Consider the following 27,833-nt stretch of genomic DNA (forward strand, 5'->3'; position numbering starts at 1 on the left):
TCAATGAAGCTGTGTCCCCTTTTCTTGACTCAGATACAGTGTATTTCTTGTGAGAGGGAGGGAGGAGGAGTCAGCACAGGGCAGGAGGATCAGGATAAAGAAGGGCCATGTCCCAGGATTGGGGCTCTGTTGGAGGGGAGTGGAGGAGTCCCTCCAGTCTCTGGCCTCTGGCAGCCAGTCCCAGGCAGGTCCTGGACCTTCCCACCATTACCATGGTATCCTCTGCTTTCACTCGCAGCCTGGCCACCCCTTTACTTTCAGCCTCACACTGAGCCCCACGCTTCTCAGTCCAGAAGTTCCCCAGCCCTGCCGAATCCTCAGGGCCTTTCTTCCTCCTTGCCCAGTCTGGACAACTTCCCCTTTCTCTCACCTCCTCCTTCAGCTCAGAGGCTGGATCTGAGGAGGGGCAAACCACAGGACTGGGGTCAAGGTCTAACCCTGGTGTGCCACCCCGCCTCCCTCCAGCCTCCTCCTCCAGCCACTGCCTCTGTCCATTCAACCCCTTAGATGTCAAGTGTCACCTCCTGTTCTTTAGGCAAGGTTGGAGGTGGCCTCTCTCTCCTCGTGTCTCCCCCGCTCTTTGTACTCGGGACACGGAGGCCAAAGTAACTAGGGACCAGGGCAGGGAGGCCAGAGTAACTAGAGACCCAGACAGCCAGCAGAGACGAAGTCGTGTCGCCGTTTCCACCCAGAACCGCTAGGTGGCGCCTCGTTAACGAGGATCCGGACTGAAGGGACCTACTGCGTCTGCTGGGCCAGGTGCTCCGCCCACCCCCTCCCACGCGCCTGCCACCATCTGGGTCCTCTTGCCTCTGGATCCCTAAACCAGCGACCTCAGCCCAAGCCCCCCTCCAGGCTCGTCTTGAATCTCAGGGCACACACTCCGAGGTTCCCTCCATGACTCCCACTCCTGGCCTTCCGTTTCCCCTGAGTCCCATAGGGCCTGGCCATCTGCCCCTGCCCCACTACTGGGTGCCTGGCCCTTCTCTGGCGCGGCCCCTATGAGGAGACCCTGGGGATGAAGTGCAGAGGCAGATAAATAGGAGACTTGGTGAGGGAGATGAGCTCGAGAGTCTGAGTTGGGGCTGCCCGCCCCCCCTCGTGGGTCCTTCTCTCCCAGCCTCAGTTTCTTTATCTGTAAAATGGGATTGGTCCAGTCCACAGCATAGGTGAAGTCAGCATGCACAAGTCCTGGCACAAACTCGGTGCTCAGTAGGTGGCAGCGCCTCGGTTTTTCCTTTACATCCCCTAGATCATGCCTTACCTCTGCCTTAGCCCCCTCAGTTTCAGAGTGCAGGTGCCCCCAAGCTTTCTCAGGCAGTGCAGGCATTTAATGAACAGAAACCTGCTCCCCACCCCTGCCTCCTTAGTCCTCCTCCTTGGCAAAATTGGCCAATTCCTGCCCCCTTCAGAATCCAGAGAGACAGAAGAATGTCTTTTGGCACCCCCATTCACCAAAATCTTCCTGGCTTCTAAGTCTATCCTGTGGATCCACCCCACCCCCATATCCAGGCCCTAGGCCCCTGGGACAGATACCATCCACTCAGTGTGGCCTGGCATGGGGAGAGGACACAGTATATGCTCAATAAATGCTTGCTAATTGGATTCACACAAGAACAGGGCACTGGCAACACATATTAAACCCACTCTGTGCCAGGGACCATGCAAGGAGCTTCTTGACTATATTCCTCAAGTATTCTGTGAGTTTACCTACAAGAAAGCGGGGGCTCAGAGAGCCCAAGGTCACAGAGGGCTGACAGGGTTGGGATTGGAACCTAGGTCAGGCAGTAAAGGCATCTAATGAACAGAAACCTGCTCCCCACCCCTGCCTCCTCAGTCCTCCTCCTTGGCAAAATTGTTCCTCCCCTGTGGTCATTCAAGGAGCCCCAGACACTCACTGCCAAGAACCCTCTCTTCCCTGCCTGAGACTAAACCCTGAGGCATGGCAACTGGGCCACTCTCAGACTTCCCAACTCCGCAGTCCACCTCTGTGCTTTTGGAGCTCCTGTTGTCCTCATGGCCATCTCCTAGCCTTTGCAGGAGCTCATCATCCTGCTGGGAAAGAAGCCTTCCTAGCCTTGTCACCTCCTGCAGGAAGCCTTCCGTGACTAGTCCCTAAGTGGAGGTTTCAGTGGTCTCTCCACGGCCAGGGTCCCCAACCTCAGAGCCTTGCTGGGGTCCCTGGCTCCGACACATTGTGGACTCAGCCTGTTGTCAGGGACCAGCTGACAACACACCACCACCATGATGTTCCATGTGGTCTGCACCATACCCCAAATCCAATTTACAAAGAAGCTTTTAGAAGGGCATTTAGGGTATAGACTGAATGTGCCCTGCCCCATCCCCCAATTCATATGCTGAAGCCCTAATCCCCAGTGTGATAGTATTAGGAGGTGGGGCCTTTGGGAGATTGTTATAAAATCATAAGGATGGAGCCCCCATAGTGGGATTAGTGCCTTTGGAAGAAAAAGAGCAACCAAAACTCTCTCTTTCTGTGCACACAAAGAAGAGGTCATGTGAGGATATAGCAAGAAGGTGGCCATCTGCAAGCCAGGAGGAGAGTTCTCACCAGGAACTAAATCTGCCAGCACCTTGATCTGGGACTTCCCAGCCTTCAGAACTGCCAGAAATAAATGTCTGATGTGTAAGCCACCCAGTCTGTTATGTTATGACAGCAGTCCGAGCTGACCAGCACAGGTAGATGATGGAACTAGGACCCAGAGGGAACAACTGACCAGCACAGTCACACAGTACTGAGCGCAGACTAGACACAAACCAAGGTCTGTCCCTACATTTAGTGAAAGAAAATAAAGTGGCAAAAAGGAAGACCAAAAGGGATGGATTTAAAATACACATACTCACAAGGGGCAAGACAAGGTAAAGTTGTAGAGCAGCTGGGAGAGGGGGTGACTCAGTGCTGGAGAGGCCCTGCGCTGGGCCCCAAGCCTCTATCACCCCCCACACATCTGTCACCACCAGCTTGTGCAACAGAAAGCTCTCTCTTCCAGCCATTAAGACTATTACTGCCCTGGCCGGTTTGGCTCAGCGGTTAGAGCGTCGGCCTGCGGTCCAGAGAGACCCGGGTTCGGTTCCCGCTAAGGGCATGTACCTCGGTTGCAGTTTGTCTCTGGCCCTGATTGGGTCGTATGGGTGGCAGCCACTCTATGTGTCCCTTTCTCTCTCTCCCTCCCACTCTATCTGAACAAAGAATGAAAAAAAAAAAAAAGACTTACCCCTGAACACCTGGGGCCAAGCCAGCCCGGGCAGCTCACAGAAGCCCACTAGCACCCATTCTCTCAGGGTCTCAGGCTGAAAACCATTGGGCACCAGGGACATTCTAGAAAGTTCCTCCAAGACAGCACTGTGGAGTCAGCCCTGGGTTGGGATTGGAAGCCTAGGTGCATATCCTGCTGTGCTCCTGCCCCCGTTGTTGCCCTGGCTCTGCAGTGAGCTGGCTTCATCAATACACCAAACAATAGACCGGTGGCTGGGCTCAGGGAGCGGTGTGCTGGAGGCGGCTCGCCCTGCTCCAGAGAGAGACTGTGTACATCTGGCCTTGGCAGGAGAACTTACACCACGAGAAGCAGCAAATCCTACTGTTTCCTCCCTCCCTTCCTTCCTTGCTTTCTTTCCTTCTTTCTCTCCTTCTCTGTCTTTCCCTCTTTCTTTAGAGCCAGTGTTAATCATTTACCTTCCGGGGCTAGGGAAGCAGCACATTCCTCCTCCAACAGGACAGGCCAGCCCAGGAAGCAAGCCAGCACCTCCCAGCAGCCAGCCTGGCCCCTCTGGCACCCCTGCAGCCCACCGGGCCGCGCAGAGGAAGGCAGCGACATCTGTTCTTCCACTTGCTTGATTTCTTCTTTCCTTGTACAAGGATGAAAAACCAGGCGGGCCGCCCCCCCCCCCCCCACACACACACACTTGACATCTGCCTCAAGCATGTCTGGTCCCAAAGTGTCCCTGGAGGAGATAATATTTTAACAGAGTCACCTCTGGTCCTCTTGGGGACCATCAATAACAAGGGAGGATGGTTTCTGAGGTTCAGTGCAGGGGGACACAGCAGCAAGCCCAAGCCATAGGAGAATAGTTCACACTGCCCAGGGTAATTGCAGAGCTGATCAACCAGTAAGGTCGGCAGGCAGGGCTGTCAGGAAGTCGGGCAGCACCAGCATGGAGTTGGCCTAATTTGGACATGGGCTCAGCTAAAGCTGGCCTTCGAACACTCTAAGGGAAAAAAAGGCTTTGCTAAGCTATAAGCAGGATCACAACAGAGATGCTTAACCTACTTAAGGAAAGTGATGGCTTTCAAACACTTCTATTTTAATGCGATCATTTAGGTACACCAAAAGCTGATACGCTGATCACGATCTGCCCTTTGTTCCTAGAGATTGACACCCTCCTTAGCACTACCCAGAAGTCAGAATTGCTGCCTGCACTGAGCATTAATAAAACTCCCTTTAAAGAATATCCAGGCATCCAGCTGTCTTTCCCCTCTCTCATTTAGCAGCACTTATTAAATGACAGCTGTGGCCAAGCCTGTTGTGCCTACACACTCAGACAGTGACTGTGTCATATTGGCCCTGCTGCCCGCTTTGTGGGATCCGACCACAGAGGCCCTGGGAATGGGACATCATTGGACCACACATACCCTCAGTGAGTACAGGCGCTGTGGCTGACATCCTACCCACATGTGACTTCACCTAGTGGCTGCTCCTTCAGCGTTCACTGGATGAGTGTGGACTGGTGCTTCTCACACCCCAAGCAAGTGGTTGGCAGGGAGGCCTGGGGGAGAAAGCCAGTAGCTTCCTGCTCTGGACTTGGGTCAGTGGTGTTCCATTGTTTCAGCAAAGTGAAGTCATAGGCAGAACCCCAGTAAAACGGATGAAGCCAGAGCAGCTCTAGCTGAGGTGCATCAGCCAGCTACCCCCTCTTCCTGGATTTTCCTTGGATCTTCCAGCTGCTATGTCTTTGATTTGCACTGAAGTCTGATCTTCCCTTGCTCTGGAACCCAGGTTTAGAGGTTACTCTAACCTAGGGATATTTAAAAACATTAGGAACAAAATCTGGAGGTTATAATAACCCCCAAACTCTACTACCTGGTTGCCACCCTTATCTGCTTCACCCTGGTTCACTCCATGGACACTCTGGCTCCCAGTAGCCCCAGACAGAGAGATCATCTTGTTTCCCATCTGGGTAGCCCTCTTCCCCTACTGCTGCAGCTCACTGGGCAATGGTGTTTCTGGTTATATCCTCTGCCAAACCAACGACTGGGATACTGAGGCCTGAAGAAGACACCATGTCCCCTGCCTGCACCTGGGACAGACTGGGCCAAGGAGCCATCTCCCATGACCATCCAAATGACAATAAATCACTCAGTCTTTTATTCACTCAACAACACCTATGTTATCAGGCCCTGTGCTGGGTACCAGGGACACACTGGGGCCCAGGTGAGACAAACCTACTGCCCCTGTGGAATATAAAATGGGTGCTGGAAAGAACACAGGCAATTACAGCCTAGAGCTATATGTGCACCTATGGGGGCAGGAGGAGAGTTTGGGGGTAGGAGAGAAGCCTGACTCAGTCTGGGGGTTTGGGAAGGCTTCTTAGAGGAAGTAACCTCTGAGCTGATACCTGGAGAGCTAGCCAGAGCAGAAGGTGCAGTAAAGTGGGTTTTGGCAAAGAGAACAGCATGTGCAAAGGCCCAGGGGCACGCAAGAGTTAGAGAAACCTTGGCAGGAGTATGGGAGCTAGAGTTTGGTGTGGCTTAGAGCAAGAGGGCAAGACAAAGAGCCAGGTCAGGTAAGTCCAGAGAGGGGCCTGCAGGCAGCATGGGCAGATGGCCTGGGGAGGGTGGCAGCCAGCCTTCATGGAAAACCAACCTACACAGTCAAGGTTATACTCGGTGGGGCTCAAGCTAGGATGGCTATAGGAAGCCAAGAGTTGCACTGATCTGGGTGTGCCTGAAGGAAGGACAAAGAGAGGCAGCTGCACCAGTGTTCTAGAGCCCTCGAGAAACAGGTCTCTTCACCACAGCCCTCCCTTGTGCCTTGGGCAATGATCCCTGGGTTTCTGGGCATGGCCAAACAACAGGCCCCTTGTCCATGAATGAAGTGGGCCCTCGCTGCTCCAGGATTCCAAACACTACCAACCAAGGGGCTGTGGATCTTGGGGTTAGGCCCTCACAGAATGCCTTCTCCTGGGCTGCCCTGGGCAGGGGACTGCCAGTGTCCTCTATAATGGGAATGTTGTCTGGAATGCTACCCTCCCCCTGCCTGGTGCCCGCCTATGGGAATGCACAGAATGCCCTTCTCCCAGGCCTCTGTCCCTGGAAGCAATGTCCCTTCTGCCTGGTAGTTGCTTGGGTCCCCATGGACCTGCGAATAGGATGACTAATCAAGTTTCCCTCTTTTCTTGGCCTAGTAGGACCTCAGGAGTCCAACTGTCAGGCCCAGCAATAATCACAATGTTATTGTTTGATTATTGATTGATTATTGGTTATGTATTGAATGCTTAATATCAATCACTATGTGGACTGCTTTACAGGTTTCATCTTGTTTAATCCTCACTACAGCGCATGGTTCTGTGTTAACCCCAATTTAGAGATGAGGACTTGGAAACCACAGAACCTTGTGGATCTGATATTCTAATCAGCCCGAAGCCTTCTGCCTGTCACTTCCTTCCTCCAACCCCACCCCCAACCCACCCCAGAGACCTTCGTGTTTCCCTTTCATGTTAGTTTTCTTCTTTGTCTTTTATTCTATTGTTTATGTGCATTCCCATATGCCTGGTAAAATTCCTTTCCAGACAGGTAGATATGACCAGGCAAACAAACAAATTTAAAATGAGCCCGAGCCGATTTGGCTCAGCGGTTAGATCATCGGCCCACAGACCAGAGAGACCCAGGTTCGGTTCCCGCTAAGGGCACGTACCTCAGTTGCAGTTTGTCCCCGGCCCCTGTTGGGGTCGTGTGGGTGGCAGCCAGTCAGTGTATCTCTTTCACATTGAGTTTTTCTCTCTCTCTCTCTTCCTCTCTCTCTCCCTCCTGCTCTATCTGAGGATAAATGCAAAAAGGTGTCCTCAGGTGAGGATTTAAAAAAAAGATAAAAAGACACCCCCCACCCCACCCCCGCGAGCACTGAGCACTGAGCCATTGTCCTCCACCCAAAGGTGTGTCTACAGGCCCAGGTGACTTTATTCCCAGGAAGCTCCAGCTTCTCCTGCAAACAAACCCAGGACAGGCCTGTCCTCCAGTTCTCCATGTGCTCTGACATCTCTGGGGGACAAGGCTTGAAACCAAGCTAGGACCTTCCTGCCCGAGCCATCCATTCATTCCTCAGTCAGTCACTTGTGCAGTACATGACTGGCCTGAGGCTCCAGTGTGGTCACCACTCTGGCTAGCCCACGTCCAGGGGCTCGGGCCTCAGAAGTTGATTGATAAGGCCAGTGAGGCGACACTGCAGTCTGAGACACTGCAGTCTGAGACAAGAGTCGCTGTGTGCCTCCAGGGCCAGGGTCTGTCCCAGGACTGCACCCTGAAGCAAGCTCCCAGGCTGGGCCCCAATCACTAGTATTGCTCACTGCATGCGCCTCCCTCACCTGCTCAGCAGCCCTGGGCCCCTCTGCAGAGCCGACTGTCTGGGGCACAGAGCAAGGCTTCCTGAAGACCCGCCGCCACTGCAGCAGGCACCAAGCCCCTCGCTCTTCAGAGCTGCCCCAGGCCCACTGGGACTTGGAACCGTTTGAGACACCCACCTGGCCCCTCCTCCTTCCTCAGCCTGGCCCTCCCTCCCCAGCACGAGAGGCAGTGGGAGGGGAACTTCCATGTTCCTTTGTGTCCACAGGCAAACTGGCTCCGGCATTGCAGGAATGGCTCCCAGGCCTTGTTGGGACTCCAGCAGAACAGGGTGGCGAGTTTTTTGGGGTCCCCTCAGCTGTGGCGATGAGGGTTGAGGGCTGGAGAGCGACCTCCAGAAGGTGCAAAAGAAAAGCAGGGCAATGTGCCATTTGGGTCTCACCCTGGGCCACCCTGGGCTGCCACCCATGCGACTCTCCTGGTCGGTGAACTCTCCGTGGCTCCTGGAGGCGCCGTTGCCCTCATTTTCCAGAAGGGCTCCTTGCAGGCTGAGAGGTGGGGAAAGAGTGGCGCGTTATTGTGCACTTTTTCTTAAGTCTGTGATAAGCTCCTTCTATTAGACTATAGATCTCGTCACATAAAATAGATTTGTGGACTCGCAGCCAGGGAGAGCCACGCTCCTGAGCTGCGGAAATGGCTCATTTTTCCCCCTCTTCCTCGAGTAACTGATGGTCATGAATTTTTCACCCAAATGTCGCCACTAAAGATGTCACCAGCCTCCCACCCCTGGAGATTTTATGATCTGGCTCTAATGGGGTGGGGGTGGGGACATGGGGAGAGGGGCCAGCTGTTGTCCTGGAGCCAGAAAGGGAACTCTGAACGTAGGGAAGTGGGGACAGAAGGGGCAGAGGCTGGGGTTTCAGTTCTGGAGACAATAGAGGTCCGTTTATTGAGCAGTTATTGTGGGGCTGACCCACTATCTCACTTTAACAACCTGGAGAGGGAGGTGGCAGATGTGCTGGGATTCAGAGAGGCTGAGTAACTTGCCCAAGGTCACAAAGCTTACTAATGGAGCAGAACCACAGGCAAACTCAGCTCTGAAGGCCTCCAGAGCCAGGGCCATTGATCGCTGTGTTTCACTCCTCGATCACAGACTCAGGACTGGGGCAGGTTCTCCACCTCCCCTTCTCTGGCTCAGAATCTTGATGAGCAAATCAGACATCTATGGAACAGCAAGGCTGAGAGGTAAGACTTACACTTGCGTTTTCACCTGTGAGGGTGAACTCTTTTGCAAGGATCAGAGTCAAAGTCCCACTTGATGGAGAAATCGCCTTTGTTCCTGGCAGGGCTAAACTCTGAGAAACTGAGATGCTCCTTGTGGCAAGGTGTGTCTTCCTTTTGGGTAACTAGTTAGGTGACCTCCACGACTGCTGTCAGAGAGAGGACGGAATGAGGACTGGAAGCACCATCTTCATGCTCAGGGGACCACAGGCAGACTTCCCCACTCCAGAGGGCCTTCATCGGCTCCTGGCCAACTCCCGCAGCACCAGAGAGGAGGGAACCCTGACTCTCCACCTCTGGGAGGGCTAGATTGCCAGGTTGAAAGAGAGGGTTCTGGGAAACAGGAGGAGAGAGGTGGATGTGGAGAGGGAAGATATCCTTGGGATACACCCCCCCCAAAGGTTTCCACTCAATACATAACCCTTTGATATAGGAAGTGCAGGTCAGGGTTACCGTCCCCATTTTTCAGATGAGGACATCGGAGTCACATATGGAGGTAGTGAGGGAGGGGCTGCAAGAGCAGGGCTCTGTCTCCCGTACTAGACAGTCATGCCCTGTTTCTGCCACCTCTTCTTTCCCCAGTTCCCTGTCACCTGCTCAGAGCAAGCTCCAGCTGATCTCTGGCCCTGCTGTGGCCCTCTGGTCATGCTTGCCCAGGCCTCGGGCCCCAGAGCACTGGCTCAGATATCAGGGCTACCCAAGGAGGCCTGGGGGAGGCGGGAGGGCACTGCCAACTTCTCCACAGCCTGCCGGGACTCAAAAGCAGGAGGCCCTGGTTCAAGCCCCCGCCTATCCCTTCACAGCTCACCTCAACTTCCTCCTCTGAATGAAGGAAGGGGTTTCTGAGACTCCTCACCTGCATCCTCCCTGTCTCAGTTGCAATCAACACAGCAGCCCTTTGTGACTTGTTGCCCATGAAGCTGCCTGGGCCAGGGGTTAGGGATGGGGAGGTGTCATCTGAACCCATGGAACCCTGGGTAGGCCTGGTGGGCTGCAGTGGGACATTCAGGAAGAAATGATGGTGGCCCTTCAGCTCTCCTGGACAAAGACCCAGGACAAGTGGAGACCCGGACCCTCAGCTCCTTTGCAAAGCCCTCTGCCCAAGGGTGAGGAGGCTTATCTGGAGGTCCACATGGAGCCCGTGGCAGCAGACAACAAGGCTTAGGGGTAAGGGCAATGGGAAGGAGGAAACAAATTCAGCCTCGAGCCCCTAAAGGGAGCTAGAAAATGTCTTGGACTGATTGACACTTTACAAGAATCAAACACTTTGCACGCGGCCCTCCAGGCTGCAGCCATATTATTGCCCTATAAACGAGTGAGAAGCATGTTGACTGATTCATGACCAGGAGGAATTGAGCCTGGGACAAGTAAACAGGTGATTACAATGCAGCCCAATAGCTCTAATAAGTGCTGCAGTGAGAGGAGGCAGCTCAGGGTGCTGCTGAACAAGTTAGTAGCTTTGCCCAGGGCAAGGAGATGGCTAGGAATGCTTCCTGGAAGAGGGAAGGACTCAGCTAACAAACACTAGGGGCACTTTGGCTGCGGCTCTCCTGAGGGCAGAGAATGACTCACACCCTGAGGGGGTCAGTTGTGAGGTAGAGAGAGGGCCTGGGGGAGGGGCAGTGGCAAGCTCAGAATGCTTGGAGTTTTATCTTGAAACTGTATTTTCTAATTAGTTATCACACTTGTGAGTAGAAAGATCAATGGCACAGAAGGAAAGCCCAGAAACACACCCCTACTCACGGTAATTTAGTGTTGATAGAGGTGGCCTCTTACCTCAGGGAGGTAAAGGTGAAAGTCCGGGGGTATGTGTACATTTTTATAAGAGTTTATTTGAGGCAAACTGATGATACGTGCCAGGAACAGGATCTCAAATGCTCCCAAGATGAGAGTGTTAATAAATGGCGTTGGCACAACTGGGAAACCATCTGAAGACAGTAAAGCTGGAGACCAGGACACCGGGACACCGGGACACCAAACTCTAAATGGTCCCAAAACTTAGGTGTAGAAATGGAAACTGTAAGAGAACCAGAGGAAAACATGAAGGAATCCCTTTATAACTGTAGAGTAGAGAAAGTCTTCCAATCGTGACTCAAAATCCAAAAACCAGGGGGAAAAAATGAATTAAATTAATAATAACAACAAACTTCTACATGATAAAGAACACCATAAACAAATTCAAAAGACAAACAGGGAGAACAATTTTTGCAACTCACATCACAGCCAAGGGGCTAATCTCCTAAAATGTAAAGAGTTCCTAGAAAACAAGAAGAAAAAGACTAACAACCCAATAGAAAAGTGGGCAAAAGATTTAAACAAAGCATTCAGAGGAAAAAGAAATTTAAGTGGCCCTTAAACATATTAAAAGGAACTCTACCTAATTCATATTAAGAGTTATATGAATTATAACCACCAGGATACCATTTCTTACCTATCAGATAGGCAAAAATCCAAACGTATGACAACACAGCCTGTTGGTAAGGCTGCTGTGTTGGGAAACAGGCACTCTAATATGTTGCTGGTGGGAATGAAAAAATTACAACCCCAGTGAAAGAGGATTTAGTCATTTCTTATCACAGTTACAGATGCATTTACCCTGTGACCCAATGATGCCACTTCTGGGAATTTACTCGACAGATACACTTCTAACACATGAGAAATGATGTAGGTACAAGCTTATTCATCGCAGCTTTGTGTAATAGCAAAAGCCTGGCAACAACCCAAGTGTCTATCCGAAAAGACTAGTGAAATAAACGATGGTACATCTACACAATGGAATACTATGCAGCCGTTGGAGGAGAGGAAGAGAAGGAAGAGGTGAAGGGGGAGGAGAAGGAAGAAAGGAGGGGGAGGTAGAGGGGGAGGGCATGAAAGTCTCCTGTGTATATCACTAGGTAAAAACATGGGGAGTAGCCCAGACAGTGTGGCTCAGTGGATTGAGCATCGTCCCATGAACTGAGAGGTCTCGGTTGGATTCCCGGTCGGGGTGCATGCCTGGTTGTGGGCTCGATCCCCGGATGGGGGCACGCAGGAGTCAGTCGATCCATGTTTCATTCTCACATCAATGTTTCTGTCTCTCTCCCTTCCTCTCTCGCTAAAAAGTCAATAAAAACATTAGGGGGAAAAAAAAAACACACAAAACCACGGGGAGTGGAACAACATATGTGTATGCAAATATATATCATTTCATGCATTTACATAAAGAATACTGGACAGATACACAGAAACTAATTGTTTCTCTAGGGATCAGGATGGGATGGCTGGGATATGAGTTGAAATGGGTCTTCTGATGCCTTTTGACAGCAGATTGGATTTTGAACCATGTGAATATATTGCACATTGGAACTTTGATAATGATACTAAAATAAACAACTTGCCATGTGAATAAACATGAATGTTTATCAGGTATATGTCTGGTGGTTTATTTATCCCTAAATACCAAGGCCTAGACCCATAACAACCTGCCATCTCCTAAATTTGGGAGAAAGGGAGGGCTATATGTAGTGGAGTCACGGACAGGTTCCGAGCAGGGCAGGCACATGGCAGCGCAGGGAAGCCCAGGGCTCAGGATCAACAAACACCTACAGGGCAAGGGAATTGTGGCCAGAGCCCTGGGGGCAGTTCTGGATCAAGATGGGACTTCCTGGGGCTCGAGCCCCTACATCCCCATGTAATGTCCAAGCTACCAGGAAGCAGCTTGGAACCCCGCTCCTGGCTTCTCTGCAGGCTGCTTTCTGCATAAAGAAGAGGATTCTCGGACTTGGGGAGAGAAGGGCTACCTCAGTAAGCTTAAGTAAGCCCAGAGTCCAGGGACTGGGCTGGCTGCGCCCGGCCCCTCACCTGATACGACGGCATGTGGCCAGAGAAGCAGCTCTGGTGCTCCGTGGGGACCTGGTGAGTGTCCCTCTCCTCCATCCTTTCAAGGCGAAGACTTCCTTCCAGCAGCAGACAAGGGATAGGCAGGGAAGAAGGGAGTCCTAGATGGTTCTCCACATCCCACCTTCTTCAGGAAGCCTTCCTGGGCCCATTAGGATGGTGGGACAGCCCTTTGAACCCCCTGTGCTGGGCCATAACCTGTCCAGGGCTGAGACCCTGGGTCCTGACAGTGTACCACCTCAGCGCTGGCCTGCTAGCAGCCTGATCTGGGGCACCCGACCCCTCACCAGTGTGGGTGGGGCTCTGTCCATATAAACACATGAGCAGGAACAGTTTGCAAACTCTTCACCAATAATGTCTCCCTGGGGTGGGAGGGAGGGAGAGGACGGGCTGTCTGACTGTGGGTCCCCACCACAAGCCTGCGTTTTACTGCCCGCATTAAATGCCATGTTTGTTCACACCCCACCCAGCAGCCTGTACACACCTGTACATGGAAGGCTGTAATTTTTCTGCATGACTCACAGGTAGGATCACACCCAAATTACTGGCACTCCACTCCTTAGGGCGGGCTGGCCAGGCAGTCGCCTTTGTCTTCCAATTATGCTGTTTTTTATTGCTCTTTTAACTATAACAGAAGCACCCAAAGAGGCAAGGTCTAGAGGGCAATTAATGACATACTGAAAAGCCACGCAAAACCATCGGGTTTGGGGCCTGTAGGGAGCCCTGTCTGGACCCAGCTCTGGTCCTCTAGTTGGGTATAAGGAGGCTATGTGGGGTAGTAGCTAGTGAATTCGTTCTGACATCCTATGGGTCTGGTGGGTTGAGATCTTTGCTCCAGTACTAATCACCTATGTGACCCTGGACAAGTCACTTTACCTCTCTGGGCCTCTCTTTCCTTTTCTATAGAATGGTACTTCTGGAGGTGATAGCTAAGCTGACATTCTCTCAATGCTGAGTCCTCTACAGGTCCTTCCACAGTTGATGCCTTCAGTTTTATGGGCACATTTCCTTTCCCTCAGTGTCCTGTCCTTTCCCTAAGACACTGCTACGTGCGCAGTAGGTACACAGGATAGGCAAAAGAGCAAGAGCTTCAGAGTTAAGTTTTCACCCATTCCGTAAATATTAACCAAATACCTTGATGTACCAGTGCTGGAGATCCAGAGATCCAATCTCTGACCTCGAGGGGCTCACCCTCCCTGAGAGAGAGGAGCCCCAGAGCGGTTACAGACAGGTAACAAGTACCACCATCCTGGGAAGCGGGAAGGCATGCCTAGGGTGATGCGTGCCTGAGTCTGAGCCTGGAGGAAGAGTCAGAGTGAGCCAGGATAAGAGAGCCACATTCTCAGGCAAAACAACTTGTGCAAAGGTCCGGAGGTGAGACACAACTGGAGGAGGTTTAGGAAAGGCTGGAGTTTAGAAGGGAGGACAGGGAAAGGTGAGGCCCAAGGAATCACTGAAGTCAGATCTGAAAGGGCCTTTCCACCCAGGCTAAGGAGTTTGAGCTCAGTCCAAAGCACAGGAGGAGCCCCTGGAAGGATCTGAAGTGTTCTGATGCTCTGGTGTGGAGGGTGGGAGATGTGCTTTACGAGGGTGGTGGTAGAGACAGCTCAGAAGCTGCAGCAGTGATCCAGGCAAAAGATGGACAGAGCCGAAGCTGGCGCAACTGTGAATGTCTCCTCAGCCATTTACCAGCTGTGAGACCTTAGGCAAGTGATTTACATACTCCTGGCCACGGTTCCTCATTTCTAAATCGCAGTAGCAATGCCTATTTCCCAAGATAGTAAGATTTAATAGAGATTAAAAAGCAGGACAATGCCACACTGATATAAATACATAATTGGATAAATAAATAAATAAATAAATAGGGGAGAAAAAAACAGCTCTTCTATATGCTAGAATGCCAATTAACACTGTAGAAGAAAATGGAAAAGTGATCTGTAGACAAATACCCGGTAATAATTGTTGCAAATGATATACATGCCAATGGCTGCTAAAATTAAGATTTAGCACTGTGTTTGAAGAGAAACACAGTATCACTCTTCAGACACTTATTAACTAATAAGGGAAGGAGAACCATAACTTTACAGGGAGAAACCTGGCCAAACACTGTAGCCAAATGATCAAGGCTAATTCAATAAGACATATTGCCACGATGAGGATGAACCGAGAAGGACATGACACTACTTTTGTGGTGTTCTCGCCCAAAATGTATGATCTCATTCTAACCATGAGAAAACACAGGACAAATTAAAATGAGGAAAATTCGACAAAATAACTGATCAGTACTTTTTAAAAAAGTATTAAGGTTACAAATGATGAAGAAAGACCAAGGAACTGTTAGCAACTAGAGGAGAGTAAGGGAAAATGACAATGAAGGCAGTGTAGGATCCTGGATAAGATTCTGGGACCGAAAGAGAACAGCAATGACAAATCGAGTGAATTCAAGCAAGATCTGCAGTTTACTTAATAGTATTGTACCGATGTTAATTTTCTGCTTTTGATTATTGTGCTGTGGGTACAGAAGATGCTAACTTTAGGAGAAGCTGGGGGAGAGATATATAAAAATTCTTCCACTATTTTTGCAACTTTCAGTAAATCTAAAATTAACTTAAAATAAAAAGGGTTTCTGTTGTTGTTATTTCAACAGTGGTTCCTAACCTTGAAGACACACTTGAATTAGATGAAGATTTTTAATGGATGATGCCCAGGCCCCTACTCAGACCAGTTGGACCAGCATTTCTTGGAGAAGGACTCAGGCATGGGTAGGTAGTCTTTGAAAGTCCTCAGGTGATGCCAATGGCAGCCCTGGTGGAGGGTACCCTCTCTGTAAGTCACTTGGCCCATAGTAGGCCTTCAATAAATCATCATTCCCCCACATAAATGAGTTGGTTCATCAACTGACACCTTGGACATCCAACAAATATTGTTGTGTACCTACTGTGTGCAAGGCACAGCAGGGATAAGCATGAAAGACAAAATCTTTATATTCTAGTGGGGGAGACAAACAATAAACATGTGAGATTATTACACATGTAACAGGGACTTTAAAAGAAACAAGTGGGTATAACAGGGAGTAACTGGAGGGGTGGGAGCTCCATTAGATGGGGTAGTTTAGGAGGGCATCCCTGAGGATTTGACATTAAAGGGGACATTCAACTAGAAAGATGAAGTACATGATACAAAGAAAACAGTAAGTGCCAGAGTCCTGAGGCAGCCTTGCAGCCATAAGGAGGGAGGGAACATGGAAGACGGGCCATGAAGAGGAGTCTGGATTTCACTTTAGGTGCCATGGAAAGACTTCAGTAAGGACTGAAGGAGGGTTGGTGGAGAGATGTTCTTTCATCTGATAGGATTTTAAAAGATCTCTGAGGGGAATAAAAGATTACTCTGGCTGCCTGTGGAGACTGATCAGTAGGGGATCCATTAGGAGGCTCCTAGCTTTGTTTGAGAGAAAGATGATCGTGACCTGGACCAGGGAGGTGACAAGAGAGGAGGTGAGATGCCAACCCATTGAAATAGGCCTCTGTGTTGAGCCCAGGTTCGGGATAAGCAGCCCCCTGACTGCCCAGTTCTTGCCTCCAGCCCCTTTGCTAGGCAGCTGAGCCAATATTCCTTCCAGATTCAGCCAGCACTTACTTTTGGAGCCTTACTGTCCCCCAGACCAGCACTGTCATGGCCACGAGATCTCTTCCTGCAGAGGCACCCACACACCTTAACATATCACATCCCATATTAAGCGTGTAAGTCACATGTTCTCTGAGTCCCTAATACTGACAGGGATACTGAAACTCAGAGAGAAGAAGGCATTTACTCAACATCACACAGCACATGGAACCCAAGATAGACTGTCCCACTGGCCCAGACTAGGTCCCTGATTGGGGCCCACCTCTTCCTCTGAGCTAGGAGGATGGGCAGAGGTTACTGGCAGAAAGCTACCCTGGTGCTCTTGGCAAACAAGGCAAGACTGACAGCCCAAGCCAGGCTAGGTCCACACAGCCTGAAGATGACAGCACTGACAGCCCAGAGATGTGGTTCTGGGCTCATCCTTGGATTTCTTGACACCCTAGCCCAGAGAGACCAAGCTTCCAGGAAAGTCACTCTCACTAAGGTGTGAATGGTTGATAGTCTGTCCTTTCTTAAAAGGGAGCAAGAACAGGAGGACATACATTGGGTTCCAGAAGCAGGAGAAAGAGATGGAGCTCAACATAAAAACTTTGTCCCCCCACCCAGTGGTACTCTCTTGGCAGCTGTAGCCCCTTGGGGCTCTGTTACTAGCTGCAAACTCCTCCACTTAATTCTCCAAATCAACAACAGAAGCAGGAGCTCAGTCTCTCATCCAACTCACACCCACCAGTGCTAGAGTCCCCCTCCACAGTTGGTGGCTGTCCCTGCCATGGCTTTGGATGCCACCAGTGACAGGGCTTTGTGCTTATCAGGGGAGCTTATGTTGCATGACATCAACTACTAGAAAAGTCCCTTTGTACAGGTGTGCAACAGGGAGGTGGGTACAAAAAAACACACACACACAGGGGGATTTATTAACTCCCCTTTTATAGATGCGGAAACTGAGGCACAGGGAGGTGAAGGGTTGCATGACATCACCCAGAAAAGAATAGAGCTGCCCTGGCCGATTTGGCTCAGCGGTTAGAGCGTCAGACTGCGGTCCACAGAGACCGGGGTTCGATTCCCGCTAAGGCATGTACCTTGGCTGCAGTTTGTCCCCGGCCCTGGTTGGGTCGTGTGGGTGGCGGCCACTCGATGTGTCTCTTTCACATCGATGTTTCTCTCTCTTCCTCTCTCTCCTTCCCGCTTTATCTGAATAAAAAATAGAAAAATGTCCTCGGGTGAGGATAAAAAAAAAGAATAGAGCTGAGATGCAAACCCAGGCCAGAAGCCTGATTCCAGGAACCTCTCTGGTAGGTGGTCTGAGGTCCAGCCCTGGCCTGCTGGCCCCACCATTAGCAACCCCTTTAGTAAAAGTGTGTTCTCCCCACCCCTGGCTGGTGTGGCTCAGTTGGTTGAGTGTCATCCTATGTACCAAGAGGGTTTTGGGCTTGATCCTAGTGAGGGGAGGCCAATTGGTATTTCTCTCTCTCATGGATGTTTCTCTCTCTTCCTCTCCCTTTCTCGCTAAAATCAATAAAAACATATATTTTTTTAAAAGTGTGTTCTCCCAAAATCCATCATGAGGTGTGGGGGTGGGGGACATAACATGAGCACAGGCCTAATAGTCACAGGCCCAATTCAAGAGGAGACAAGGCAGAGATGAGGACCTCGGGAGATCACTTCACCTCTCTGAGCCGTACTCTGAGCAAAATTGGGTCCATATGCCTGGCTCCGCATGAGCCGTGTAGGACATTCCCTCTCAAACCCTCCCACCACACAGAGCACACTCAGGGTTCTCCGGGGGTGATCGTGGGACTCTGGGATGAAGGGACAATGGAGGCCAGACTCACTTCCTCCTCCAGGAGGCCCCGACCTCCCCTCTGCCTGTTCCCACAGTCCTCCAAGGCTGACCCACCCCTGCCCTGTTCTCCTGGGACTCCAACCCCAGCCCCATCCTCCCATCCAGGCACAGCTACCTCAATCCAGGCCCCCTCCCTGCCTGCAAAGGCTGTGAATGCTTCTGAGGGCTGAACATCTGGCTAATGACGGGGAAAGTGCTGAGACGACAGGTTATTTCAACACTGTCATCATCCGTTGGGTATTTCAACACTCAGTGCTTGTGCAAGAGACATAATGGGAGCTGTCATAAACTCACGCTGTCTCAAAGCTCGGGCACGTCGCGGCGGGGATGATGGGGAGTTGTTGGGGTTTAGCAATAGGTGCTGTCTTGGGGCCTGCAGCCTCCTTAGGGTTATTTTGGCTCCACCGTGGAAGGCCCCAGAGAGAAATCTGAAGATGTCAGAGAAAACCCAGAGCAATTACCTCTGGGGTAATTAGATGGTGGCAGAGATAGATAGCCCACCTTCCTGCCAGGGAGGGGGAGGAGGGAAGGGGAGGAAAAGCTGCCCCATCCCACTGGGCCAGCACCCACCCAGCCAGCCTCGTGCAGTGCGTGTGGGGAGGAGGCTGGAGATGACCTCATGGAAGCAGCAGCTGTGAATCATGGCCCTGACCACATTCCCACTTCCCTGGGGGTGGGCAAGTCTGTGGGTCCTCAGAGGTGCAGCTCAACACCCACACTGGCTACCCTCCCACCATGGCGGCTTCTCCCGGAGCTGTGGGGAGGCTCCAGGAACCCGCCGAACTCTCCACAGGGCTTGGGCTTAGAATCCTTGATTCAGCTCAGCCCTGATTCAAGATTTCATCTGAATCCTGACCAGCCCTTCAAGAAGCTGTGGAAAGCAGAGGGTAGTATAGCACCAACTGCAGCTGCCAACCACACAGGGCAGCTGCAGTTGGAAGTAATGCTGGGCTCCCCCCACCACAGGGGCTACCGAGTCACTGCCCCGAGCTGGCAAAGCTGGAGGGATGAGTGGTAAGAGACCCCAAAGCCAAGTGAAGCCCAAGCAGAGCACCAAGCTGAGAGCCAGCTGCACCCTCATCCTGCCCTCTACTCCATGCCCACCTCACCCCCAATACACCTCTCCAGGGTGTTCCGAGAGAGGGAGAGACGGTTTGGTTGGGGACCTTGCAAGAGCTCATGGAGGATGGGCTGGGATGGGAGCTGAGGATTTTCATCCCTGGAGGTGAGGTGTGGGAAGATGAGGTGTGGGTGGTGCGGAGGGGAACACCCAGGGAGAGGGAAGAGTGTGGAGAAGAACATGGGGTCTGTAACACCATAGTGCAGGCCACGTGGGTAACAGACCGAGCCAAGGCAGGGGAGGCCAGGAGTGTGGATCCCTTTGAGCAGGGAGCCACAAGTCCTTTTTCTTTTAATTCTCCCCCGAGGATATTTTTCCATATATCTTCAGATAGAGAGGGAGGGAGAGAGAGGAACGTCGATGTGAGAGAGACACATTGATTGGTTGCCTCCCACATGGCCCCAGATTGGGGCCAGGGACCATACCGCAATCAAGGTACATGCCCTTGGCCGGAATCAAACCCGGGACTCTCTGGTCCACGGACTGACGCTGAGCCAAACCAGCCAGGCACCACAGGTCTTTGACCCCAGGAGCTCCATGGCTCCACAGTGCTATGAGCCTCTTCATAGGTTCCGTCTGACAGCAAGAAGCACGCGAAGAGTTCTGGGGAGGGTAGAGGGAGGTGCGAGGCACAGAGCACGACCATTAGGCCAGACAATAGCCAGATGGGGACAACAGCCAGAATGAGGGGTGGAGGAGAAGGCAAGAGTGGGGTGTGGGCCTGAGGATGAGGGAGTAGACCCCAGGATTAGATTCCATCCTGGGAAGTGTGCCGGAGGTGGAGAGGGTTCAGTGGGACTCTGTCTTTGTGGGAATCGGCACCCACAGCACCCCAGCTGCTCCGTGCCCTCCACCAGCAAGGATGCTGATACTCTGCTTCGGTCAGAACTTTCAGAGCCAGTCAGACATTCTCCCAAGGAGACATTCTCCAGGAAAAGTATTCTGTGTGGCTCTTGACTCGTGCTCCAGGATGCCAACTCCTTCCCTGCAACTCCCCTGATCCCACCTCCTGGCCTGTCTCCTCTTTCTCCCGTGTCCCCTCCTTGGCCTCTCCTGGGCTTCATTCAAATTTCCCTATAAGGTCACCAGGGCAGCCCTCCCCAGCCTGCCACCCCCTCCGCCCTGAGCTGAACCCCACTGAGTCCGCAACACAGCCTATGCCTGTCCCTCTACTGGTCTGCCCACTGCTCAGCCCCCACCAGACCCACCTCTGACCTGGGCTCCCACCACAGCCTCCCCTGTCCTTCCCTGTCAGAGCTGCAGCCAAGTCCCCTCTCTCCAAGCACCTGGCCCCTGTCCCTCCCCTGCTCCCCTGCAGGAAGTGTAGCCATCTTGCCCTCACCCAGGCATCCACTGCCTGTCCTTGGGGCAGGGACCTGTCAGCAAACTGTCACATCCCTTCTGCCATAGGCTCTTTTCCAAGTGCTATTTTTATAGGAGAGTGTCACCACCTTCAGACATACAAAGACTGGGTAGAGGGACGGTTTCCTCGGACTGGTGCCAGGTCTCAGTGATGCTCACACTGTCCTACATGGCAGGCACCCTCATCATTTCATTTTACAGGTGAGGGTCCAGCCACCCCTCCTTTGTTTCCTGGACAGGCAGTCACCCAGGCCCTGCCCTCCCCAGCACCTCAGCCTGGCTCTCAGGCACCTGCCACCCCTTCAATGCCGATACCACCCTTGCCCACGTTCACAGACAGTCGTGAAGCGAAAGGGACCCTGGCCTTGGGTTGGCAGACATGGTGTGATGGCAGTCCCAGCTCCGCCCTCGATTTTTGCTTCATCATTTTGGGGAAGTTTTTAGCCATCACTGCGCTTTTGTTTCTCCCCTTCTAAAGGAGGCAGCGGTCTCTGCTTCTGCAGCCAAGATCATGGCACGATGAAGAAACACCTCAGAGCACAGGCTGGCCAGTGGGCTGGGGTAAGCTCTGCCTCTTGGAGCTGGGCCCCCTCACTGCTCCGGGCCTTGTTTTCTAATCTGTAAATGGGGAATAATAATGTCTCTTTTACACAAATCCCAGGGAAGGTGTGACAGGTGCTGGGTGATGTTTTCAGTGTGGTGGTCAAGGTTCCATCTGGCTCTAAAACCGTCTATTGTTCCTTGACAGATCACCTCCCTGGGGAAAGCTCAGTAGCTCTGAGGCTAGACCACCAACCCCTTGACAAAAACGAGTCTTTGGTCTCAGTAAAGCCACAGCTGCAAACCCAGAGATGAGCCCATTTCCCAGAATGCTGCTGGGGCCAAGCCAAGGAGCTCGACACCCCTGAGGCTGGGGGATGATGCCGGGACACCACAAGCCCCTCCTGCCCAATGGGCCAGACCAACTCCAACATACTCTCTCTCACTCCTCCTCCCTGAATAGATTCCCCACTTAAGAACCCTTCTCTGCCCGGTCAGTGTGGCTCAGTGGTTGAACATTGACCCATGTACCAGGAGGTCACTGGTTCGATTCCCAGTCAGGGCACATGCCCAGGTTGTGGGCCTGATCCCCAGTGGGGGGTGTGCAGGAAGCAGCCAATCAATGTTCTCTCTCATCATTGTTTCTCTCTCTCTCTCTCTCCCTTTCTCTCTCCCTAAAATCAATAAAGAAAATATATTAATAAAAAAAAAAAGAACCCTTCTCTGAAATGACCTCTCTCCTCTCGACAAAGGCAGCTTTGAGGGACTCGAGGCTGATTCACATGACAGGATAACCAAATACTAGGAACTCAGGATGGAGAACAGAGGAGGGGGAGTCAGCCCCAAACAAGGGTTGGGTTGTGGGTGGACAGGAATGGCCACATTCCCTCCTGCCTGCTCAAAGCCAGGTCACCAGGACCCTAGTGCCAGAGGTCCCTGCTCCCCCAACCCCAGGAGACATTCTCAGCCCACAGGGATTGCACACAGCGTAAGAGGCCCCCAGCCCCATCAAAATGGGGCCTGCAGGGCAGCTGTGGTGTTGTGGGAGCATAAGGAGGGTGTCCAGGCTGCCCCGATTCCCTGGGCAGAGGAACAGCCTCACTGCCCAGCCTCCTGCTTGGCGAGGGGCAGCCGAGATGCTGTCGGTGGTCTAGGCTGTGGGCCTCCCATTGTCGCTTCCCCCACTGCTCTGCCGGATGGCACCGTCTCCTAATGCATCTGCCTGTTTACATTCCCCCAACGAAAAGCAGCTTTGTTTATGGAAAAAAGCTATTTTGGTTCCACGTTTTCTCTCTCAACTCCTCCAACTCGCAGGCAGAATGGCTGCTGCTCTCTTGGGGAGCTGAAGAGCCACGGAGCCCATCTCCACCTCTGTGGGGAAATGCCTCAGGGCTCCCCCGGGTGGAGACCCAGGACAGGGGACTAGGGCACAGTGCCATCTTCTCCCACCAAGGCTCAAGGGAAAGGACCAATATGAGAGCCAGCGTCTGCACAGGGCAAGCCAATGTTCCTGGGGGCCAGAAGAACAGGGTCCTTGAAAGCCAGTGACTTGGGACACCCTCTAGCGCACCCCATCAGACCTGGGCTCATCAAACAGGCCCTTCTACCCTGCTGGGTGAGTAATAATATCCCCATTATACAGATGAGAAACTGAGACTCCCAGAGGTGAAGCAACATCTCTCAAGTCACAAAGCTAGTGAGACCCAGGGGTTTCCCTCCAGATCTCATGCCTGTTCCCCAGCAAGTACCCTGGGATGGAGGGAGATATGCATACCTAATGGGGAAGTCCATGGCTATGGCCACTTCTATAAAAAGCCACAGCAAACATTTCATTCGGGCTCAGGAAACAGTGAACCAGGCCTGAGCAGGAATAATCAAGTCCTATGACATGGGCACTCCTCCAGAGGGAAGTTGCCACTTTCCTGATGGGAACCCCAAAGCTCAGCAAGAGTAAGAGAAAATAAGTCATGACATCCTTCCAAGAAAAAACAAGAGGTGTGTTCCCGAGGCCCCGTGCACCTGCCTCTTCAGACAGGAGGTGTGCCAGGTAGTGGCACAGGGCTCTGCTGAATGCAAGCCACACTCCATGGAGAAGGCCTCCCCTCCTCCCTTCCTTCACGGCCACGCTCCCTTCCTCTGTGGAATTTGTCATTTCTGGTGCATGCACATTACCTGAGCTGCCAAAGCAGGTCAACAGCTGTCACCATGACAACAAAGAGAAAGAAAAAGAAATGCTGATGGAGGTAGAACACCCCCTACAGAGGCTGCAGGACACCTTTCCTGGCCCTAATTCCCCCACCATAAGAAGGGGAGCAGTCGTGGGGAGGCGGGGACAGGCAGGCCACTGGGCCCCCTCCCACACTGGGGATGGCAATCAGGGATGATTAGAGAAGAACTGGAAAGTTCTCAAACAAGAAGCTGGATGTGCTCACAGCTCTGTGCAGGGCTCCCTTCGTCCTCAGGGGGCTCACAGCCTGTGGCTGGAGCAGTGCTATAGGCCTGGGGTCCCCTGTTCTAGAATAGAGCCATTAGGGGGACCCTGCTTCCCTCAGGGCCTTTCGCTCTGTGCTCCTCTCGCCCTGCCTTGCCCACTGAGCCACATGCAAAACCACAAAGGAAACTTCCAGACCCTTGGTGGAAGGATATATGGTACCAGGTGGTATTGTTCCTTGGGCAGACAGGTGTCTGCTTCACAAAGGTGCCCAGAAGCCAGCCTGGCATCAAAGCAGTGCTGCCCTGGATAACTTTTCTCCGTCCTCGGGTTGATCTTAAGAGGGAGAGAAATTGCACGTTAGGGTGACCCCGAGGCAGGAGGCAAGCACAAAGGGGAAGCTCTGTGCTCATCCGAGGGGCCATCAGAACTTCCTCGATTGGACCTCGGGAGATCACTATGACTGAGTCAGCACCCAGGGCCCTTCTTGGAGTGTCTTTTTATTCTTTTTTTCAAATATTATTTATTTATTTAAAAAAATTTTTTAAATTGATTTTTAGAGAGAGAGGAAGGGACAGATAGAAACACTGATGAGAGAGAACATTGATTGGCCACTTCCTGTATGTCCCCCACTGGGGATCAGGCCTACAACCTGGGCATGTGCCCTGACCGGGAATTGAACCGGCGACCTCTTGGTGCATGGGTCAACGCTCAACCACTGAGACACACCGGCCGGGCAAAAAATATTATTTATTAATTTGAGAGAGAGAGAGGAAGGGAAAGAGAGAAAGAGAGAGAGAGGAAGAGAGACATTGATTTGTTGTTCCACTTATTCATGCATTTATTGGTTGCTTCTTGTATGTGCTCTTACCGGAGATTGAACCCACAACCTTGGCGTATAGGGATGAAATTCTAATCAACTGAGCTACCTAGCAAGGGCTGGAGTGTTCTTCCAGAAGAGGACAATGTGGCCTCTTGGCCTAGTGGCCTCCTGCCCCAGACATTCTCCTGTGCAGTGATTTTTTTCAGTCTAATAATAGAAATGGCCAACTTGAACCAGGCCTTTCCTGCTCCATGGAAAGCACTCTGGTTGGCTGATAGCAACAGTTTATAAAATACAGTCACAGCCTCAGCCTGCCCCGGCCCTCTCTTGCATCACCACACATGGGAGGAAGTCCTGTGACCTGGGAGGCACCGAGGCCCAAACACACCCCATGGGCCCAGGGCCTGGATTCAAAGGATCCCTCACATGAGCAAAGCCCTGTCCAGCTTACAAAGGCTTTTCCCTACCTCGTCCCAATTCAGCCTGTGAGGTAGATGAGGAAACAGAAAGGGATGTCACACACCTAGAAAGCACAGTGCCAGGACCCAGCTCCCTTCTCCACTTCAGCTCCCGGCAAGTGTCCAAGTGCCCCTCTGTGCCCAGTGCTGGGTGATAGAGGCCTGGGGTGGGTGTGGGCCTGGCCCATGCCATCCAGTCCTGCATTCAGCAGGGGATCCTGCCAAAATCCAGATGAAATCCCACCCTTGGCCTACCCAGATACTGCAATAAATAGTTCCCGCTGCCTGGATGATCAACCATGTCCTCAGCCTGATGTGTTGAGGTCCAACACAAAATCGTCCCTGTCTACCTCCCCCTCTCTAATTCCCTCTTCATCACTTCACACTCTCTTTGTTTTGGCCAAATAGATCCAATTCCTCCTTACTGAGAACTGCTGACATATGGCAAGCACACCCTATTTCCTGTCCACCAGGACTATATTAAGCTGCCAGAATGTTCCCTGTACTCACTCAGTGTGCCCCGCTCCAGGCCTTTGCCTAGGGTGGGCTTCCTGTTCCCCCATCCATCCATACCTCCATCTATCTCCAAATCCCACATGCAATGCCCAGTTCAGATCGTGCTCTCCACAAAGTCACCCCACAATGTAAGTGACCACTCCCCTATGTCACAGCTGAAGTGGGTCACTCTCTGCCTGGCATCAGAGTTGCAGGCCTGTCTCTTATTCCTCCCACCAGATGGGGAGCTCCTGGGGTGGTGTAGGGGCATGTGATGAGGTATGGACTCATCTCAGAGACCCTAATAGCGAGCACAGGGTCCCCCAGAACACAAGAACTGCTATTGATGATTGGACTAATGAATCCAAGTGCAAAAGGACAAATGAAAGACAAGAAAGTAAAGTGGCCTTTGGGGTGTCCATCATGTGCAGATAATGCTAGACAGCAGGCTCCCCGACACTCTGCATTACAGAGCACCTGTACACCATTCTTTTGCTGCACAAAGTGTCAGAACGCTCCCCCGACGTCAGGAGAATCCCCCACCTTATCAGTTTCCATTTTCCTCACAGAAGCCACTCACCCACCTTCCGGCCTTGCTTGCAGTGAGGGTTTGATCATGTGGCCTGGGTTCCACCAATCACACACTCACCACACTGCGGATGGGGAAGGTGACCCGGGAATCAGATGCCATGAGGAATTCATTCTGGCTGGCAGAAGTCTGCTCCTGTGTCCAGTCCCCAGAGGCAGTGCTGTGACTGGTGTGGGAGTGCGTGGGTCCAGCCGGGTGCGCCCACCGAGTCCTGCAGTGGGATCTGGGCCCTGCCTGGCTTCCGGTGCTCAGGCTTTCCAGGAAATTGTGTGCTATGGAGTATCCTTGAATAAATTTTTGTGTCCCTATCCAGCCAGAGTTGGTTTCTGTGTCCAAAATCCCAGACCCTGACGTGTTCACCTCACAATGATGAAAAGGCCCCAGGAAGCCTCCGCAGAGCTCAGCTAAGAAAGGCATTTGTTCATGAGCAAGCCGTCAGCCGGGCCCTGTGCGGGGCCTTGCGGGGGGCAGCAGGCGGGGGGTGGGAGGGGGCAGAGGTGCACCAGGTCAGGCCCCCCTTGGCCTATAGGTGCCTACCCACTGAAGTGGAACCAGGACAGGGTGGGAGAGGGGTCAAAGGTCCTGAGGTTGCCCCACTGCTCTGGGACATGGCTCTCCCCTCTGTGCCTTCACTCCTCCCCTTGCCTCTGCCTACAGACCCTCTCAACCTCTGCTAACTCCTTCTCATTATCTTTTAATACTCAGCTTCTCAGCTTCTCTTTCAGGAAACTTCCAGTCCACCTCTTCTGGGCTAGGTGCCTCCTTGGTGGTCCCAGAGCCCCAAGCCAAATCAGCCAATGCCCTTCCACACTGTGTGATAACTGTCCATCATCACATCCATGTCCCTACTGGATGGTGACCCCCCAGAGGGCAGGGGTCATGTCTGGCCCATTCTGAGCAGTCCATGCCGAGTACAGGCCTGGCACACAGGAGATGCCCAGGGAATGTCTGCTAAGTGAGTGAGTGAACATGCTCAGCTGTGGAGAAGCAAGAGGACTCTGGGCTCGGTGAGAACTAGAAAAGGGGCAGTTGCCAGGGTGGCCATGGGGCTTGGTGGATGCACCCACCCCTGCTTGACCCCCACGCCCACTCCCCAGGCCAGTAGTAACCTGCTTGGCTTGTGTCTGTGCTGTTCAGTGCTGGCTGGTCAATATCTGCCACCCAAGCTACCATGGGTTTTTTAGCAAATCCAATGGAAAAATATTCCCAAGAAATATATCTGAAGCTACCACCTGGCTTCAAGCCCCCCACCCTACCCCTTACCCTACATTTATTTGTATCTTCGAGATTTAAACCTCTCCATGTGATTGGCTGGTACCCTTGTCAAACAGATGTCAAGGAAGGAGGCAGCAACAGCAGTTTCCTGGACAGCGGTGAATAGAAGTCAACCCTTTGGAATAGCTCTTACTCCCCTGACGTGGGCAGGTGGGGGAAGTCCCCAAGGGGCTCCCTGGGAGGCATCAGGCCACTCCGCCCCACAGCCCTGCTGCCAGGGTCAGCATGAGTCCAAGTTCGAGGGACTGAAGCTCTGGTTTGCAAGCTGGGGGCCAGCAGGGCCGTGCTGACGTTACAAGGCTGCACCAGAATGACTCAGTGCACTCCAGCCTGTGGATGGTGGAAGCCTGCACTCCTTTCCCACGATGTCTGCAGAGTCTTGAGTTGGGAGCAGGACTGGTCACATCTCACGGCTGCCCTTAAGCTGAAATCCTCCTTCCACTGAATTTCAGTTTGCGGACAGTCTCAGCTTCTTGCTCAAGGTGCCTTAGTCCTCCACCACAGCCACACAGATGTGCAAATCCTTTTCCTTAGCCATCCTAA

This window comes from Molossus molossus, unplaced genomic scaffold (genome assembly GCF_014108415.1).
Source record: "Molossus molossus isolate mMolMol1 unplaced genomic scaffold, mMolMol1.p scaffold_m16_p_3, whole genome shotgun sequence".
Lineage (NCBI taxonomy): Eukaryota > Metazoa > Chordata > Mammalia > Chiroptera > Molossidae > Molossus > Molossus molossus.